The sequence below is a fragment of the Crotalus tigris genome, unplaced genomic scaffold (genome assembly GCF_016545835.1).
Source record: "Crotalus tigris isolate CLP2741 ecotype Arizona unplaced genomic scaffold, ASM1654583v1 scf7180000020929.304458, whole genome shotgun sequence".
NCBI classification, from domain to species: Eukaryota; Metazoa; Chordata; class Lepidosauria; order Squamata; family Viperidae; genus Crotalus; species Crotalus tigris.
In genome coordinates, this window is record NW_024098262.1 from 70,326 (window position 1) to 89,657 (window position 19,332).

The 19,332-nt window shown below is 35.3% G+C and overlaps 1 protein-coding gene across 1 annotated transcript in view; it reads left to right on the forward strand.

Annotated features, from left to right (window-relative positions):
* Window positions 1–18,342: 18,342 nt before the first annotated feature.
* ARHGAP27 (Rho GTPase activating protein 27) overlaps window positions 18,343–19,332 on the forward strand; it is an 82,265-nt gene continuing 81,275 nt past the window's right edge. Inside the window, exon 1 of the mRNA XM_039368735.1 lies at window positions 18,343–19,321. The gene's annotated coding sequence lies outside the window, so the exon portion shown is untranslated. The remainder of the gene's footprint in view (window positions 19,322–19,332) is intronic.

Below are 19,332 nucleotides of genomic sequence, written 5' to 3' on the forward strand. Positions count from 1 at the left end.
AATACCAGGTATGGTCCTGTAACAATAACAATCATGAGAAGCAGAGAGACTTCCGGTTTTGCACGGTAGCGACTGGTCACAGGCTTGCGGACTGCCGCATCCCCACAGCTAATTTTCGTCCTGCCTGGAGACTCTAATGGGTCTAAGTCACCCCAAAGAGGCAGCAAAGAAAGAAGGGTGCCCCGGCGATTCTAGAATGATGGCAGTCATTCCGTTCATCTTGGGGAAAGCCTTCTAACCCGACAGGAGAAAGGCTGTATTTCACCAATCAGCCCAAGCTACTTGCAATTGAAGTCCAAAAGAACTAACCAGCACAACAGTAAATAGCGTGCTTGAAACTGGGTGAGGAATCTGATTTTCCCTTTTCCATTCCACACTTAATTTCCTGGAAAAGATCCCCAAGAAGAAAAATACCTCCAAAAGTGAAGGAGGGAGACTTCTGCCCCACCCTTATACTAATGGAAGCAGCGTATTAAAATTTCCATGAAGGATCAAAATATATGGTAGTGAAATAAATTTATAAACGTGAAAACTAAAATTTAATTTTGGACAAGTTTAAAATTGTTGAATGGTTAAGACTCTCATTTTAAAGACCGTTGTTCATATTGAAAACTAAATAGATGTTGACACCTAGTGGTGGATGAAGATTTTGACAGTTTTTTTTGTAATATATTTTATTGAATTTTTTAAGAAAACATAAACCACTTAATAATTGGTGAACAGTGTGTTGTCTGGATTACATTTGTAAAACAATCATTAACAATTAATTTCTATAATCCATATTCCACATAATAATTTTAGTTGATTTCCTCTTTCCCAAAAATATCCTTTTTTGCAAACATTGAATTAATACAATTCTTATTATTTTGATAAATAACAATTGAACATATAATTTTTCCAATATTCCTAAAAATAATAATCATATCAGTATAATATTTCTTTTCTATTCAGTCATTCTGGTTTCCTTATCATAGATCCTGTTACAATCCTTATTTTAGTTTATTTCTCCCACCAAATTCTAGATATTCTTACTGGTGAAGATTTTCTCAAAAATTAATTACATTGGCGGCTTCCGGTGGATCTGCGCGCGCGATGGCGGCTACTTTGTAGCCGTCCTCCTGGGTAAGTGTTAGAATCGCTATGAACAGCGGACATCAGCTGTTCAGCTGTTCAAAACCCCCTCCCGGGCAAAGGGGGGGTAGAGAGTTGTCTGAATAGTGGTAGAGCCTCTTATGCACCCCCAAAGTTTTTTTGGGGGGGGGTGAAAAGAGTGCTCCCACGGAGTTCAGACTGTCTCCGCTTCCCAGCTGCTTTTGTCCTTAGGGACAAAACGAGCCGCTGCAACCACCTCCGTGATTAAAGCGAACTGGTGAGTTTTTTTATAAACGGACAGAGCTGAGTAGAGGATTTAGTTTTTGCTTTCTTTGATTTATTTGGATTTTAAGTTTCAAGACTTGTTTTTACTTTTATACTCCCTCTTTTTATTTTTTTTCCCCTTTGTTGAAAGGGAAAGTAAAATGGCGATCGGCAAGCCTCTCGGTGTTTTTTTTTCCGGAAGCTAGAATGGTGACCGGCAGGCTTTTTGGTGTCTCTTTTTTCCCTTTCCCTTTTTCTTTTTTGTTTTTTTTTTATGATTGGAATGGAGTGTTAGTATTATTATTTTTGTTTAATTTTTGTGTTTTGTTTTTTGTACTTTTTGGCACTTTTAAAAAATGGAACGGATTTTTTCTATCTAATTATTTTTTTTTCTTCTCCTTTTTCTTTTTTTTGAACTCCTTTCTTTTTATTATAATGATCCCCTCTTGAAGGATTTTTTTTTGAATTTATGGAGTTAATTTCTTTTTTTTTTTGCTTAATTCTTGCAATTTTTAAGAAGGAGTAAAGTTTTTTTAAGATGGCTCCAAAGCGTCCAGTAATCTCTACAGCTTCTAAGGTGGCTTCTTCTTCGGTGTTACCATCAGGGCAACAACCTAAATTAATAGCTTCATCCTCTCCCTTGCTACAGTCAACAATGGTGAAGGACTTGCAAGATATGATGGGAGATGTTATACTTCAAATTAGGGGAGAAATGAAAGAGATTTTAGAGGAAAATAATAAGACTTTGAGGCAAGAGATAGTTTTGACTTTAAAAGGAGTTGCCTCTGTTCTTGAAAAGTTGAATTCTCGCGTAGAAGAGGTAGTAGAAAAAAAAGTGGAATTGATGGAGGGAAAATTTGAAAGTATGGAAAAAGAGATGAAAAACTTTCAAGATGAGATTCTTATGCTTCAATATAAACAAATGGAATATGCCTTAAGAATCAGAGGTTTACATGAGTCTGTGCAAGAAGATTTGAGAGAGATGGTGGCAAAGGACTTTGCTGTGATTCTGAATAGGGAAGAAGAGGAAATACTTAGTGGAATTGATCAGACATTTAGAGTTAACTCTGTGGTGGCAGAGCAAAAGAATTTGCCAAGAGATGTGGTAATTTACTTTGGGAAAAGATCCCTGCGCAATGAAATTATACAAGCTTTTTATAAGAAGAGGTTTCAAATTGCTTCACAAGATGTTATAATTTTAAAGGAGATCCCACCAAAAATTTTAAGAAGAAGAAAGGAGTTTGCTTTTTTAGCAGACGAACTTAAAAAGAGACAAATTTTGTTTAGATGGGATGTTCCGACTGGAATGGTGGTGAGCTACCTGGGGATACGTTATAGTCTTAATATTGTTTCTAAAGCAAAAGATTTTTATACTTCAGTCCTGGGGGTATGCTCATCGTCACCTATCACGTTTAAAGCTTTGGAAGAAAAAAAGGCAGAATTGCAGTCTGAAGTGCTTAGAATTATGAAAATTGGGAAACTTCAGTTTGAGGGGCCTCAACAAGTAGAGATGGAGGAGCAGAAGACAACCTGTGCAACATATAATTGTAAAGAAAAGGATCAACAGAAGAAGTTTAAGGAAGTTCCACAAGTATTGGTTCCTGAATCTGCGGGAGAAGTAGGATTTATAAATTCTTTGGAGCAACCTTTAAGGCCAGAATTGCAGTCTGAAGAGCCTATATTAATTAAAAATGGGAGGCCTCAACAAGTAGAGATGGAGGAGCAGAAGATAACCTGTGCAACATATAATTGTAAAGAAAAGGATCAACAGAAGAAGCTCAAGGAAGTTCCACAAGTATTGGTTTCTGAATTTGCAGAAGTAGGATTTATAAACTCTTTGGAGCAACCTTTAAGGGCAGAATTGCAGTCTGAAGAGCCTATATTAATTAAAAATGGGAAATTTCAGTTTGAGGGGCCTCAACAAGTCGAGATGAAAGACCAGAGGACAACTTGTGCAACATATAAACGTAAAGAAAAAGTAACATATAAATGTAAAGAGAAAGACCAACAGAAGAAGGAGGTTGAGGAAGCTTCACAGGTATTGGTTCCTGAGTTTGTGGGAGAACCAGGACTCACAAATTTTTTGGAGCGACCTTCAAGGGCAGATTTTAAAGCATTTCTTTTGATGTTTATGGACAAGAGAGACTGATAAGGATTGTCTTTATAATGGACGCAACTGGCTAGTGGACAGAAGATTATGGAGACTGAATGAAAATTTTAGATAAGAAGTTTAAGTTTAAGTATTTTGTTTAGGTATTCAGAAGACTATTGAGATTGCGGGAGAAGTAAGATTTACAAAGTTTTTGGAAATACCTTTAAGAGGTGTATGTATAAGAGAAGGAATGTGTTTACTGTGGAGGAATTTGTTATTGGTAAAGATTTAAACAGGTATAAGGGAATTTTAATGTCTTAAGTAATGTTTAAATATGTGTTTTGGGATAATAAGTATGATATGAAAAGGTTTAGAGTATATTATAAAATGATGGATAATAATATAAATGATATGAAAAGGTTCTAGAGTATACTATAGTTTGTTTAAAGATTGGTTTCTTTTCTTTTTTTCTATTATTATTATTATTTTTAAGAGAAGTTAATTTGTTTAATTAAATTTTAGATAAGAAGTTTAAATATAAGTATTTAGTTTAACTAATTAAATGAGTATCCAGTCTTAATGGTATAATGAATGTTTATATGCTTATTTTTGTGTTCTAGAGTAAAGAAAGAGGGAGATTAGATTAGATTTTATATTGTAGGTATAGATATTTAAAGAAAGTAATGTTTAAATTTGTGTTTTGACGATTCTTTATAGAATGATGGATAATAATATAAGTACAATATTAGAAAAGGTTTAGAGTATATTATAATATGTGTTTAATGTTTGTAATTATTATCTTTTAGAGAAAATAATTTGTTTAATTTAAGGTATTTAGATTTGTTCAGGATTTATATGTGTTCTAAGTTTTTTTTTATTTCTTATCTTTTTTGAAAAATTTTAATTAAGCCTGTACTCAGCTCTGGGAAGGTTGAGGGAGGGTATGGGAGGTTTGGGGAGAGGGGGGAGGGTATGGGAGGGTGGGGGGTTTGGGGAAGGGATTTGTTTTGTAAAATTCAAAAACTTTCAATAAAAAAAATTAATTACATTTACAAATTTAACTCTATTTTTTCCATATAAGCCATCTCACACTTTTACATTTCTTAAGAAATAGATAAAACAATAAAGAGAAAAAGAAAGGAGAGCAAGAGTAAAGAAAACATAAGAAATAACATACTACCTAAAATATATATCCCTCCTAGGCAAATATATATTTATTTCCTCAATTTCTTATTCTTTTTAAGAATGTATTTAATCTTTTTTTAAAACAAATTTTATTTATTTATTTATTTATTTACATCAGAGTCCTCAGGAAAACACCGTGGTGAAGGAAAAGCTAGTCATCCAAAAACAAAGTCATACATATATAACTGGAGTTAATACATTAAAAATTTCCCTTTCTACTTCCCTCACATGATATAACAAATTTAGTTTAATCTATTTCTTCATAAAATTCAATCAATCCAAACGATCATTCACAAATTTCGATTAACATATTCCAATTCATCTTAAGTAAACATATTAATAAAACTTCGGGTGTCCTTTCTACAACATACATAATATTCCAACAATGACATTCAATATTTTCACATATATTTCATTTGTTAATTTAATAAATCATTGGTTAATACCCTTTCTTCTCTTATCATAAATCTCTCTAGTTCTTCTTCTATTACAAAATAATTTTCTATATAAACAGAATAATAAAGAAACATTTCAGCCCATAAAATAAAATTTAAATCTCAACCAAAGTAGTTATCATGTCTAAGACAAACATATCATTACACAAGTTATCATCTTACTAATTTCACATACTCAGTTACTGAGGGGATTCTAATAAATTTGTGTTTCGAAGGGAGTATAATTTGTTTAAGTTTCAAGTAATGCTTAAATTTGGTTTTTAAATATTATTATTAATATTTCTAAGAGAAAATAATTTGTTTAATTAAATGTATAGATTTGTTTAGGAAAGAAAGTAATGTTTAAATCTGTGGTTTTGGAGGAAGTCTATATAGAATGATGATTGTATTTAGATTTGTTTAGGATTCAAAAGTGTTTCAAGTTTTTAAATATTATTATTAATATTTTTAAGAGAAAATAATTTGTTTAACTAAATGTCTCTAGATTTGTTTAGGACTTTTAAGTTGTTTTTTTTTTTTTTTGGATAGGTGAGAAGATTATGAAGATTGAAGGAAATATGTATTTATTTTAAGTTTTCTAAGAGTATTTAGTTTTAATGGTATAACAAAGGTTTATATGTTTATTTTTTTGTATTAGGATAAAGAAAGAGGGAGAAATTAGATTTTATATTATAGGCATAGATATTCAAAGAAAGTAATGTTTAAATTTGCGTTTTTGGAGGGAGTTTATATAGAATGATGATTGTATTTAAATTTGTTTAGGTTTTAAAAGTGTTTTAAGTTTTTTTCTCAATTAAGCCTGTACTCAGCTCTGGGAAGTCTAGGGGAGGGTTTGGGAGGTTGGGGAGGAGGGGGGTGAGGTAGGGTTGGGGGGGTATGGGAAGGGGATTTGTTTTTGTAAAAATTTAAAAATTTTCAATAAAAAAAAAAAATCAGTCTGAATCTCTAAAGCCTTTTTGACCCAATAAGTGAGAATTTAAGTCACATTTTAAAATCTAACTCTGGCTTTTTTTCTGTGCCAAGCTGGTGTTCATGATGCCGCATCTATGTTATCAAATCTCCATATTTGAGTAGTGATATTTATCAACAAGTTATTCTGGTCAAATTTCTCCTCCCCATCTTCCAATATCATGTAGGTAATACAGTCAATTTTGTTCCATATTATGATTACAGCTTGATTATCCAAGTTGTCATAACTTTCAATAGATCGCATTTGGAGGTCAGTTCCTATTGGTTTTAAAAGTAAGAGTGTTTCAGTTGAAGACATTCTTTGATCTTCAGAGTTCTCCATAGTTTGTACATAAACTTGTGAGATATCCTCTTCTGTAGTAATTAGTTGACTTGTAGAGTGATCAATTAAAGTCTCAGTCTGGGATTTTAGGTCCAAAGTTTTCTAATATTCAATTGGTCAGTAGGTTCTTTTTCCATCTCATTAAATTGTATACACTGTTGCATATCGGCTTCTTCTTGGCCTATAAGTTGGTCTTTTAAAGTTTGAAGCTCAGCTTGTGGTTCTGCAAGATGATCTTTAATTTTTCTTCATGATTTCACATACTTTATAGCTTCTAATATTTTTTCCAGTATAAGCTCATAGTCAAGCTGTGGGTAAGATTCTTCCATTTCCATAGTAAAATAGTCTTTTAGTCTCTTAGTAAAAGCTATATTTATTAAAAGTCAATAAACGTCCACCTTTACAATTTCTAAATCACAAAATCAACCCACAGCTATTTCCAAGGCTTTGTCTTCTTTTATTATTATAATTGCAGTAACACTTTTCACCACAAGATGTCCTCAGTGAGCTTAGAAACTTTTTTCTTTCAAGTTAAAAACTTTTATCTCATTTTGAGAGGCAGAAAGAGGCAGGAAGAAGCAAGTATCTCCAATATAGTAAGTAGAATAATGCTCTATATTACAAGTTTTTCCAGGGGTCCCAAGTATCCAAAAAATTAAAAGTCCAATAAATGCTGCTCTGTAGTTTTATTCAAAGTATTTTTTTTTCTCAAATAGACGAACGCTGCTTTCTTAGGACAGAGAAGTCATCCAAAGGCTTTTTGTAGAAAAAATAGTTGGGGATAAGAGGGGGGAAAAAAGTCTCACCCACATTTCTCCACAGTGGTTTCTTCATATTTAGTTGTTCTTTTGACTTTGGCTGGTGATGATCGGCCATCTTACAGGACGATCTTTACTCCATCAGCCCTAAGGAGTCAGCTGGGGCCACGGGAGAAGCTGCCGCCTTCCCGCAGTCACCAGCAAGCCTCCTCGTTGGTGGTCACCCATCCAGAGCGACTTTCAACCCCCTTCGGGGTCTACTGGCGAAGGAAAATCAGTCGGTGAAGAGACGAATCTTTTCACACGACCATAGTCACCACAAAACCAGAACCGGAAGTCAAGAATATATTTAATCTTTAAACATTCCATTCAATACCTCTAGTCATCTAGTCCTTTAACTCTTATTCAAAACATTTTTTCATAATTTTTTTAAATTCAGTCACATTCATGTATCTAAAACATTTCCTTTATTTAAATCATTTCAACTTTTTTTATTACTCATTTCAAGAAAAAGAACACAAAAGAGAAAAAAGCATACTATATTATTTAGAGAATTCATCCATCTTAAAATAGCATATATGTTCCAATTTTTTTCTATTTCTTTAACCATATTAAAACAAATGTTTCTTTTTAAGTATTCTCTCTGATAAGTCCCATCATCTATTTTCTTGATTTCCACCTTAGTCTTTTTCCTTTGACCAATATCTTAATAATAATAATAATAATAATAATAATAGTAATAATAATAATAATAATAAAGTTGGAAGGGACCTTGGAGATCATCTAGTCCAACCCCCTGCTCAGGCAGGAAACCCTATATCATTTCAGACAAATGGCTGTCCAGTCTCTTCTTAAAAACTTCCAGTGCTGGAGCATTCACCCCTTCTGGAGGCAGGTTGTTCCACTGGTTAATTGTTCTAACTGATTGATTGATATATTTTGCTGAATCAAAAGGTTTTCCTGAATGTTCGTAAATGTTGCTGTAGATATAAAAAGTAAATCAATATCTTTATTGTTAGAGAATTTTAATTTCTCTATTGGTGAAAAAATAAATCAGAAGCTTTCACAGTTGACTGCATTTAGCTGATTCAAATAACTTTAATTTGTAATTGTAAGCTGTCATAAAAATTGACCACCTCAGCATCCTAGGGGAAAGCATCTGAGGGGTTTGCTTGTGTTAGAGAATTTTAATTTCTCTATTGGTGAAAAATAAATCAGAAGCTCTCACAGTTGACTGCATTTAGCTGATTCAAATAACTTTATATTTATATAAAAATATTTACAATACCATTCTTCTTTACAGCAACAAAGCTTAATTGAAGACTTCTTACAGAGACAGACCAGAGACAAAACTTGAGACTGGAAATCCAGCTCCTAACTCAATACTCTTTTTGCACAGACTCAGTAGCACTTTCTTCACATTGGCTGACTGAGTTACCACATGACTCTTCCTGCTCATGAATATTACAACACTCCTCCCTTCATGACAGGAAGAGACATCAGACCTATTGACTTAATGTATTTTCTTTAATTGTGAAAAACCTTGTGCCACTAACCTGGCCTTATACTGTATATCATTATTTGGCAATACCTTTTTCTTATATACCCACTCACAACCCATAGCTTTGGTTCCCTGTGGCAAAGTCACTGATTTAAATACTTCATGGTCTCCCATGGATTTCATCTCTTTATCCATGGCCTCCTTCCATCTTTCTTGTTCAGCTTTTGGTAATGCCAACACCTCTTTATAACTTCTTGGCTCATACCACACATTGCAAACCTTTACCTTGATGGCAGAATATCTGTCAGGCGGAATTCCTTTATTACATCGCTCTGACCTATGTGATATTAAGTGCTCCTGTGTCTCAAATCTATCTGGCTTCGTGTCTTGTTCAGCATCTCCTCCCTGAACATTGACATCTTCAGTAATCATTTTTCCATCATTAGATGAGTTATTGTCATTAAATAGATCACCATCATTAAGTGAGACATAACCAGAATTTGCATTAATTCTGTCCTAATTTTGTTCTGCAAAATTAGCAGACCTTGAAATTACAATTCTTTTACTTCCATCGCTAAAGCGATATCCTTTTGACTCTGGCTCATAGCCCACAAACCTGAGCTTTCTTGCCTTTTGCTGTCCCTTTCTTCTGATTGCTTTTGGAATATGTACTCATGCAGTACTTCCAAAAATTCTCAAATGTGCCAGTGATGGCTTTCTCCCATATAGAATGGCATGTGGAGTATTATTAATGGAGGAATTCCACAGCCTGTTAACTATATAATTGGCATCAATATAGCTTCTCTCCAATATGACCTGCTCATATCAGAATCCTCCAATAATGAATCTTTCATTGTTTGCAAAACACCATTCCTTCTTTCAGCTACACCGTTCTTTGCTGCTGTGTAAGGATTTGTACGTCTGTGTCTTATTCCCAACTGCCCCAACCATTGTTGGAATTTAGTTGACATAAATTCAGTACCTCTGTCAGTTTGCAACTGACACACTTGTTGTCTGTACCTTCTCTCTACAAAACTTACCCACTGTTTGAATTGTTGTAGCACCTCTGTCTTATCTCTAAGCAAGTAGCAAAATGAATACCTGCTATAATCATTAACAATTACCAGTGCATATTTTGCTCCTCCCAAACTGGCTTGCATAGGTCCCACCAGATCTGCATGGATCAGCTCTAGAACTCTTTTTGTTTGTCTTGTGCTACATTTACTAACTGGGAATGCCTTTGACTTCGATTCTTTGCATACTGCACAGTCCAAATATGTTTTACATCCCTTCAAATTTAGCCCTTCTGCAAACTCTTGCATTTGCTGCGAAACTTTAAAGCTTGCATGGCCAAGTCTTCTATGTAGAAGATGAACACATGAATCATGCTCTGCAACATTCTTAAATATATGGGAACATTGAACCTTTTGTCCCTGAAATACATATAGATTATCTTCCTTTATGCCTTCTGCACAAATATTCCCATTCCTTTTGCTGAGACACTTCCCATTCACAAAAATGATCTCAAAACCTTGTTTGTCTAAATTAGACACAGTTAACAAATTATGTTCCATCTCAGGTACACAAAGCACATTGGTAAATTTTGATTCCAAATATGGAATTTTTACATCGCCTCTTCCAATGACTTTTGCTTTTTGGTCATTTGCCAAAGCCACAGCTTCTTGTGCTACTGGAACAAACCTGCAAAATAATTCAGAGTCATTAACAATTGTTTGACTTGCCCCACTATCTATTAGCCACTTGTCTCTGTTGTTGCTATAGCAAACTTTTGCAACACCAAAATGTTCCTTTTGCAAATCAGTCCTTTTTGAATCTGTGGAACAGCATTTAAATAAAATGCAAAGTTTATTTTTGGACTTAGAACAACGTGGGATTAAATTCCCTGAGTCCCAGAAGGTTTTATTGGTATAAAGGGACCAATTTGGTCCTTTGCTGCAAATTGTTCCTTTGCAAACAGTTCCTTTTCAGGTGATTATTTGCTCTACAAATGTAGCAATTCTTTTCTTGCTTAGCTCTCTGCCTGCAAAATTTCTTCTTCGGAGACTTGCAGTCTGGACCCCCTCCTCAGGAATTTCACCTCCTCATGGCTGCTTCTAAAATGGCGCTTTTCTTGTTCATTAAGCAAACATGCTTTTAAAGCCTCAAAATTTAAGCCTTGCTCTTCTTTACACTCAAATATGGCAGAAACTGTGTCCCAGGTTTTATCTAAACTGTTCAATACCAATAAAACCTTCTGGGACTCAGGGAATTTAATCCCACGTTGTTCTAAGTCCAAAAATAAATTTTGCATTTTATTTAAATGCTGTTCCACAGATTCACCTGGTTGCAAACAAGCCCTGTAAAGTTTTCTTGACAATTGCACTATATTGCATGCAGAAACATTCACGTGCATAGCTCTCAACTTCAACCAAATCTCCTTTGCAGTCTTTAAATTTGCAACATTTAGAAATTGTTCATCATCTAAATTCAAGATGAGATAAGCCATTGCTTGATCATGACTTTTCTGATCAACTGCTGCAAACACTTGTGGTGGATTTTCTACAGTATACTACAGCTCTTTAGCTTTCAGCAAACATTCCATTTTTGCAGCCCACATAATGTAATTCTTCTGGCCCAAACGAGGCACAGAGCTTTCCTTAAATTCCATTGCAGCCATTCTGCTAATTCTGCCTTGTTCTTATACTTTCTAAACACAGGCAATTTCTTCCAGCTTTAAATTACAATGCAGTCCTTAGTAAGCTCTGGACCCATAACCTGTTAGAGAATTTTAATTTCTCTATTGGTGAAAAAATAAATCAGAAGCTCTCACAGTTGACTGCATTTAGCTGATTCAAAATAACTTCTTTATATTCATATAAAAATATTTACAATACCATACATTCTTCTTTACAGCAACATAGCTCAATTGAAGACTTCTTACAAAGAGATACAGAGACAGACCTGAGGCTGGAAATCCAGCTCCTAACTCAATACTCTTTTTGCACAGACTCAGTAGCACTTTCTTCACATTGGCTGACTGAGTTACCACATGACTCTTCCTGCTCATGAATATTCCAACATTTATTAAGGGCATTTGCCCACTCATTTTTATTGGGAATCTTTTTCCTTCTTTTTCTCTATGCTTCTCTTGTCACTTTTTGTCTCTCCAATTCTAGTGTTTTCCTTGTATCTCTGTAGTACATTTTATCCAGTCTGTTTTGTTGTCCTCGAGTTTATTTTGTAGTGTTGAAATATAAGTTGTTTTTTTCCAAATCTAGTATTTCTTGTAAATTTTTTTCCACTTGGATTGTTATACTCCTTTGTTTTGTAGAATTCCATCTTTATGTCTCTATCCTCGAATTTATGTTCAGTTATCTCTTTTGTCTGTTCCTTCTCTGCTGTATTTTCCTGAGGGGTTTTTTGGTATAAAATTGAATGAGAAAAGAGTTTATATTTTCAAAGTTATTCTGGATTTCTTTGTGATTTGAGATCATTGTTATTTGAATTAGTTGCAACATATCATATATCTCCTCTTGAAAAATATTCATTTTTTCTTGTTAAGTATTTCCTATAAATCTTTGATTTTCCATGATGACCAAAAGTCCAGATTTCCCCCCCCCTCTGGAAATAGTTTTGAATAAATACTTATAGTCCAGAGAGTTCAAAAAAGTTCTCTCTCTCTTTTTGTTCCCTTAGATTTGTAAGTCTCACTTTATCTACACAGCTGTTCTCTATTGTTAAAGCTTTGAAGGTCACAAGTAGAGATTATTTTTTCCCCAGATTTTACCATGACTGTCATAATCCTCATCCATCAGTAGGTGTCAGCACTGCTTCATTTTTCAGATTTTATTCCTTCATGAAAAGTTCAATTCACTGTTTCTGTTAGCAAAAGCATGGGTAAAAATCCCCCTCCTTCACTCTCTCAGAGGGTTTTTTTTTTTTTTTTTTTTTGATTCTTTGGAATTTCTCCCCTTCAGGAAAGTTGATAAGTAGGAGAGAGAAAATCAATGTTCTTACCCAGATTCAAGCACACTGTTTACAATCAGCTTAAAATAGTGCTTTTGACTTTGGTTGCTCATAGCTTGGACTAGACTCTGAGGTTAGGCTAGCCTTTCTCCTGTTGGTTTCTGGAAGCCTTCTCCTGGACCGATCAGGTTGACCACCATCTCTCTGCAGTCCCTGGGACTTTTTTCCTTCATTGCCACCTCTCCGGGTTGGCTTCTGGCCCATTTAGGCTCCCCTAACAGGAAGAAACTCAGCTGGAGGCCACAGAGTCTCAAACCCCTCAACTTCTTCACTGCACGCAGAACTGAATTATAAACTTGAAAGCTAAAATGTAATTTTGGACAAGTTGAAAATTGTTGAATGGTTAAGACTCTCATTTTAAAGACCATTGTTCATATTGAAAACTAAATAGATGTTGACATCTAGTGGTGGATGAAGATTATGACAGTTATGATCTCTATAGAGAACTTGCCAAAATCTGGGAAAGCTAATCTGTGTTTGCAGGGCTTTTTTCTCATAGAACGCCCAGAATGGAGTTCCGGCACCTTTTTTGGGTGAAACCTTGTAGGGTAGGGAAGGCGGGTTGTATGACGTGTGTGAGTTCCGGCACCTTTTTTTTAAAGAAGAAAAGCACTGTGTGTTTGTGACCTTCAAAGCTTTAATAACAAAGAACAGCTGTGACAAAAAAAGACAACAATCTGGGCTGCAGACAAAGACAGAATTATAAATTTTTAGGAAAAAAATCTTTTTTGTACTCTTTGGATTACAAATATTTGTTTAACCAGGATTCTAAAGCTATTTGAAAACTTCAACTTTTGGCCATCATGGATCAAATATATACATGCTCTATATGTAAGAAATAACTACATCTCTACAGAAAGAGAGCACAACAATGATGAAAACTGTCTTGAGTGCATTTGGGTCAATATAAAAGGGGGGGGAAATGACATTACCATAAGTGTATACTACAGGCCACCCAATCAAACAGAGGAAATCAACTTTTTACTAGTCAGCTAATTAAGGTATGTAGGAAGCACATCACAATAGTAATGGGGGACTTTAACTACCCTGACATCAACTGGGAGACAAGCTCTGCATCAAGTGGAAGATCAAACAGATTCCTTACAAACCTAGCAGACAATTTTCTCTCCCAAAAAGTAGAGAAGAGAACTAGGGGATTAGCCATTTTGGATCTAATTCTCACTAACAGAGATGAAATGATAGAAGGTGTTGAAGCCACAGGAACCTTGGGAGGAAGTGATCAGGCAATACTGGAATTCAACATTATGGAAGCACAAGCAATAGAACACAGTCAAACTAGAATCTTGGACTTTAACAGAGCTAATTTCAATAAACTTAGAAGGGCTTGGGTTCCATGGATGAGAATCCTCAAGGGAAAAACAACTCAAGAAGCTTGAGAAATTTTGAAAAGTGAGATAATAAAAGCCCAGTCTTGCACAATACCAACAAAGAGGAAAAATAACAGCTCTCAAAAGAAACCAGCATGGCTGCATAAAGAACTCTCTGATAAATTGAAAGATTAAAAAGGACAAGTATAGAAAGTGGAAAGAGGGGCACATAACTAAGTCAGAATATCAACAAATAGCCCGAGCCTGCAAAGATGAAGTGGGGAAAGCTAAGGCTCAAAATGAACTAAGGCTTGTGACCAAAGTCAAAAATAACAAAAAAAGCTTCTTTCAACATGTAAAAAACAAGAAAAAAGTGAAGGAAATGATTGGTCCATTAGTGGGTGAAAGTGGCAAGAAGGTGACAAGCAACAGGGAGAAAGCAGAATTATTTAACTCATTTTTTGCATCTGTCTTTACACAAAGGAAAAAAACAGACCAACCTACCAAAAATAGTGCCATAAAAAACAGAATAGAAATGCAAGTTAAGATAGGCAAGAAAATGATAAGTGAGCACCTGTCCAGCCTAGATAAGTTCAAATCACCAGGACCAGATGGATTACACCCCAGGGTTCTCAGGGAACTGGCAGATGTGATCTCAGAACCATTGAACTATATTTTTCAAAGATCCTGGAGCACTGGGGAACTACCAAAGGACTGGAAAAGAGCTGATGTAGTTCCCATCTTCAAAAAAGAAAAAAAAATGGACCCAGGAAATTAGAGACTTATTAGCCTGACCTCAATACCTGGGAAGATTCTGGAAAAGATAATCAAACATTGAATCAGCCTAGAGGCAAACAAAGTCATTACTAAAAGCCAACATGAGTTTGTCAAAAACAGATCATGCCAGACAAATCTTATTGCATTCTTTACCAAGTGACAAAATTAGTGGATCAGAGGAATGGATATAATTTACTTGGACTTCAATAAGGCATTTGATAAAGTAGATCACAACCTACTACTTGATAAGATAGAAAAATGTGGGTTAGACAGCATCATCACCAGATGGATCCATAGCTGGCTGACTGGCCGTACTCAGCATGTGGTCCTCAATGGAACCGCATCTATATGGAGGGAAGTGTGTAGTCGGGTGCCCCAGGGCTCTGTTCTGGCCCCAGTGCTCTTCAACATCTTCATCAACGATCTGGACCAGGGCATAGATGGGGAAATCATCAAATTTGCAGACGACACCAAGCTGGCAGGAATAGCCAACACTTCAGAAGACAGGCTTAGGATACAGGAGGATCTGGACAGACTGGAACACCGGGTGCTATCTAACAAAATGAAATTCAATGGTGAAAAAAGTAAGGTTCTACATTTAGTCAAGAAAAACCAAATGTACAGGTATAGTATAGGGGGTACCCTGCTCAATAGTAGTAACTGTGAGAGGGACCTCGGAGTCCTAGTGGACAATCACTTAAATATGAGCCAGCAGTGTGCTGCAGCTGCCAAAAAGGACAACACAGTGCTAGGCTGCATTAACAGAGGGATAGAATCAAGATCACGTGAAGTATTAATACCACTTTACAATGCTTTGGTAAGGCCACACTTGGAATACTGCATCCAGTTTTGGTCACCACAATGTAAAAAAGATGTTGAGACTCTAGAAAGAGTACAGAGAAGAGCAACAAAGATGATTAGGGGACTGGAGGCCAAAGCATATAAGGAACGGCTGCTGGAATTGGGTATGTCTAGTTTAATGAAGAGAAGGATGAGGGGGGACATGATAGCAGTATTCCAATATCTCAGGGCTACCACAAAGAAGAGGGAGTCAAGCTATTTTCCAAGGCGCCTGAACGCAGGACAAGAAACAATGGATGGAAACTAATCAAGGAGAGAAGCAACCTAGAACTAAGGAGAAACTTCCTGACAGTTAGAACAATTAACCAGTAGAACAACCTGCCTCCAGAAGTGATGAATGCTCCAACACTGGAAGTTTTAAAAAGAGATTGGACAGCCATTTGTCTGAAATGGTATAGGGTTTCCTGCCTGAGCAGGGGGTAGGACTAGATAACCTCCAAAGTCCCTTCCAACTTTATTATTATTATTATTATTATTATTATGGATCATCGCACAGTGAGCCAGATGTTCAGACTGGATTTGGCATTTTGTCTACCTATCGAGTCCTTACCCAGGACCTGTGATAGGCAGATGTGGATGTTTGATGGTATTACAGATATCGTCGCAGGATGGAAGCAGTTCCTAATAAGGCCGCCTTTTGCAATTGACTAATAGCGAATTTGTCAATGCCAATGGTGTTCAAGTGGTGCTCCAGTTTTTTGGGATTGCACCCAAGGAGCCTATGACTATTGGTACTACCCTTCCTTGCTTTTGCCACAGTCTTTCTATTTCTATTTGTAGGTCTTTGTATTTTGTTATCTTCTCCAGTTCTTTCTCATCTATTCTGCTATCTCCAGGCACTGCCACGTCCACTATCCAGACTTTTTTTGTCTTTCTTATCGACAATTGTTAAGTCTGGGGTGTTATGTTGCAGGTGCTTGTCTGTTTGAATTCTGAAGTCCCAGAGCAGTTTAATTTTATCATTTTCTATGACTTTTTCTATTTTATGATCCCACCAGTTTTTGCTTACAGGCAAATGATATTTTTTGCAGATCTTCCAATGCACCATTGTTGCTACTTTGTCATGCCGCTGCTTATAATCAGTCTGTGCAATCTTCTTGCAATAATCAGTCTGTGCAATCTTCTTGCAGTTATTATTATTATTATTATTATTGAGACATATAGACAGAACACACCAAGAAAACATAAATACCTCTCAGGAGGAGATATATAGTATACTGCAATTAATTCAAACAACAATGAGTTCAAATCACAAAGAAATCAAAAATAAATTTGAAAATATAAATCAATCTATTGCTAAGTTAACTCTACAGCAAAAAAACTTCCAGGAAACAACAACAGAGAAGGAACAGACAAAACAAATAAGTGGACAGAAAATTGAAAATAGAGACTCAAAGATGGAATTTAACAAAGCAAGAAAACATGATTTAATCCTAGTGGGAAAAAAAATTACAAGAAATGGGAGGAAAACTCATCCCTTAAGACTACAAAATAAATTTGAGGAAAAAAAAAACAGATTGGATAAAATGGAATGTAGAGATGTTGAAAACATCAGAGAGAAAGGAAGTGATAAGAGAAGCAGCGAAGAAGAAAAAGAAAAAGATTTTAAAGAAACATGGAAAGGCAAAAGCGTCATATAAAGAGATTTTATTCGATTTACTTTTTATACCTACAGCAACAATCATGAATATATGGGAAAACTTTTTGATTCAGCAAAACACATTGATCAAGAAAGACACTGGTCAAAGGAAAAATATTAAAGTGAAAATTAAGAAAATAGATGGGATATGCCAGAGAGAATATTTAAAAAAGAAACATTTTTTTGAATATAGTTAAAGAAATAGAAAAGATTTTGAATACCTATGTCATTCTAAGAGAGATTAATTCCTTAAAGAATACTGTATACTTTTCTCCCCTTTTTTGTTTTATTTTTTGATATAAGTAATATAATACTATTGAAATGGCTTAGATGAAGGAAATGTTTTAGATAATTAAATGTGTTTGAATTTAGGGAAAATATAAGATATAAAAAAGAAAAAATGTTTTGAATAAGAATTAGATGACTAGACACATTAAATGGAATATTTAAAGATTAAATATATTTTTAATTATGGTTAAAAAGAAGAAGACATTTTGGGAATGAATATATATTAGCTTAGGAGGAATATATATTTTAAGTAGTATTTTACTTTTTATATTTCTTTACTCTTGCTCTCTTTTCTTTTTGTTTATTTACCTATTCTTTAAGAAATGTAAAAGTGTTGAGATGGTTTATATTGGAAAAATGGATTTAAATCTTTAAATGTAATTAACTGTTGAGAAGATCTTAGCCAGCAAGAATACTTTGAACTTTATGGGAGAAACAAATTTAAATAATGATTGTAACAGGATATAAGATGAGGCAACCAGAATGATTAGATAGAAAAGAAATATTATATTGATATGATCATTATTTCTAGGAATATTGAGAAAAAAATCATATATGTAACTTATTATTTATCAAAATAATAAGAACTGTATTAATTCAAGGTTTGCAAAAAAGATATTTTGGGGGAAAGGGGAAATCAACTAAATGTACTATGTGGATTATGAATTATAGAAACCAATTGTTAATGATTTTTCTTTACAAATGTAAACCCAGCAACTAATAGGTGATTTATGTTTTTAAAAATCAATAAAATATATGGGGAAAAAAATAAACAACCATGAGAAGCAGCCAGTTGCCTTCCTTTTATTTCTTGCTAAGTGAACACAATCATTTGGATGTAGAAAAGCTGCATGACCCCAGTACAATTCATTCCATGCTGGGATCCTATGACTTGAAGCAGGCTAGGTTAGTGAAGGTGAAATATTGAGGCATGCAGATAAGCAATCTCCATGTGTGAGTCACTGTCCTCTAAATAGTGCCTCATCCGGCCTCACCACTGCCTAAAGGAGACTTCCTCTGAGTAGGAAAGCTTCCTTCCTCCATCCAACGCAGTCTGATGGGAACACCCAAGTCACACTGCATGCTTTCTCAGGCATTCAACCTCTTTGTGACTATGAGAAACATGGAGAGAAGAGAAACAAGCTGAGATATTTGTGGAAGAAACCAATTGCTCACTTTGGGCACAAATGCAAGGGGTCCAAATCCATGAGGCTGTAAACACCTGTGTCTGCTGGATGTTACCTGAATGAAACAGGCAGCCCAGAGCAGGGCGTGGTGTGCTCATAAAGGTGCCTTAATGTTTCTTTTCTCTCAGTTGGATTTTTCTGACTTTATCATTCGGCATTAATGTTAAAGCTTCCCTTGGAGTCCAGATTGATATTCTGAACAGGATGGACTAATTTTGATCCTCACGAGGGCCCTGCACCTCAGGAAACTTGCAACAAGGAAGAACTGGGGACAGAGCGTCTTGCCTGAACATTTTTCCACAAAGCTTTTTCTGCTTTCTTAACTTGCCAATCTCTTACTGTGAAGAAGCCAAGAGAAACATTTGTTTTGAGATATTCCTCCCCACCCGATCGTCACAGAGTTTAACGTGGGAGGGGGGGAGGACCAGAGGCAGGTTCAGACCAAACACACAAGTCCAGGCGGGTTGATGTGACTCCTGACACAATCAACAAGGAAGAACCAAGCCACACCTGAAAAGACAGGACAGACTGTGTGGACGGAGGCAAGAGAAGAAACTGGTGAGATGTGAACCAGCAGGTAAAACCAGG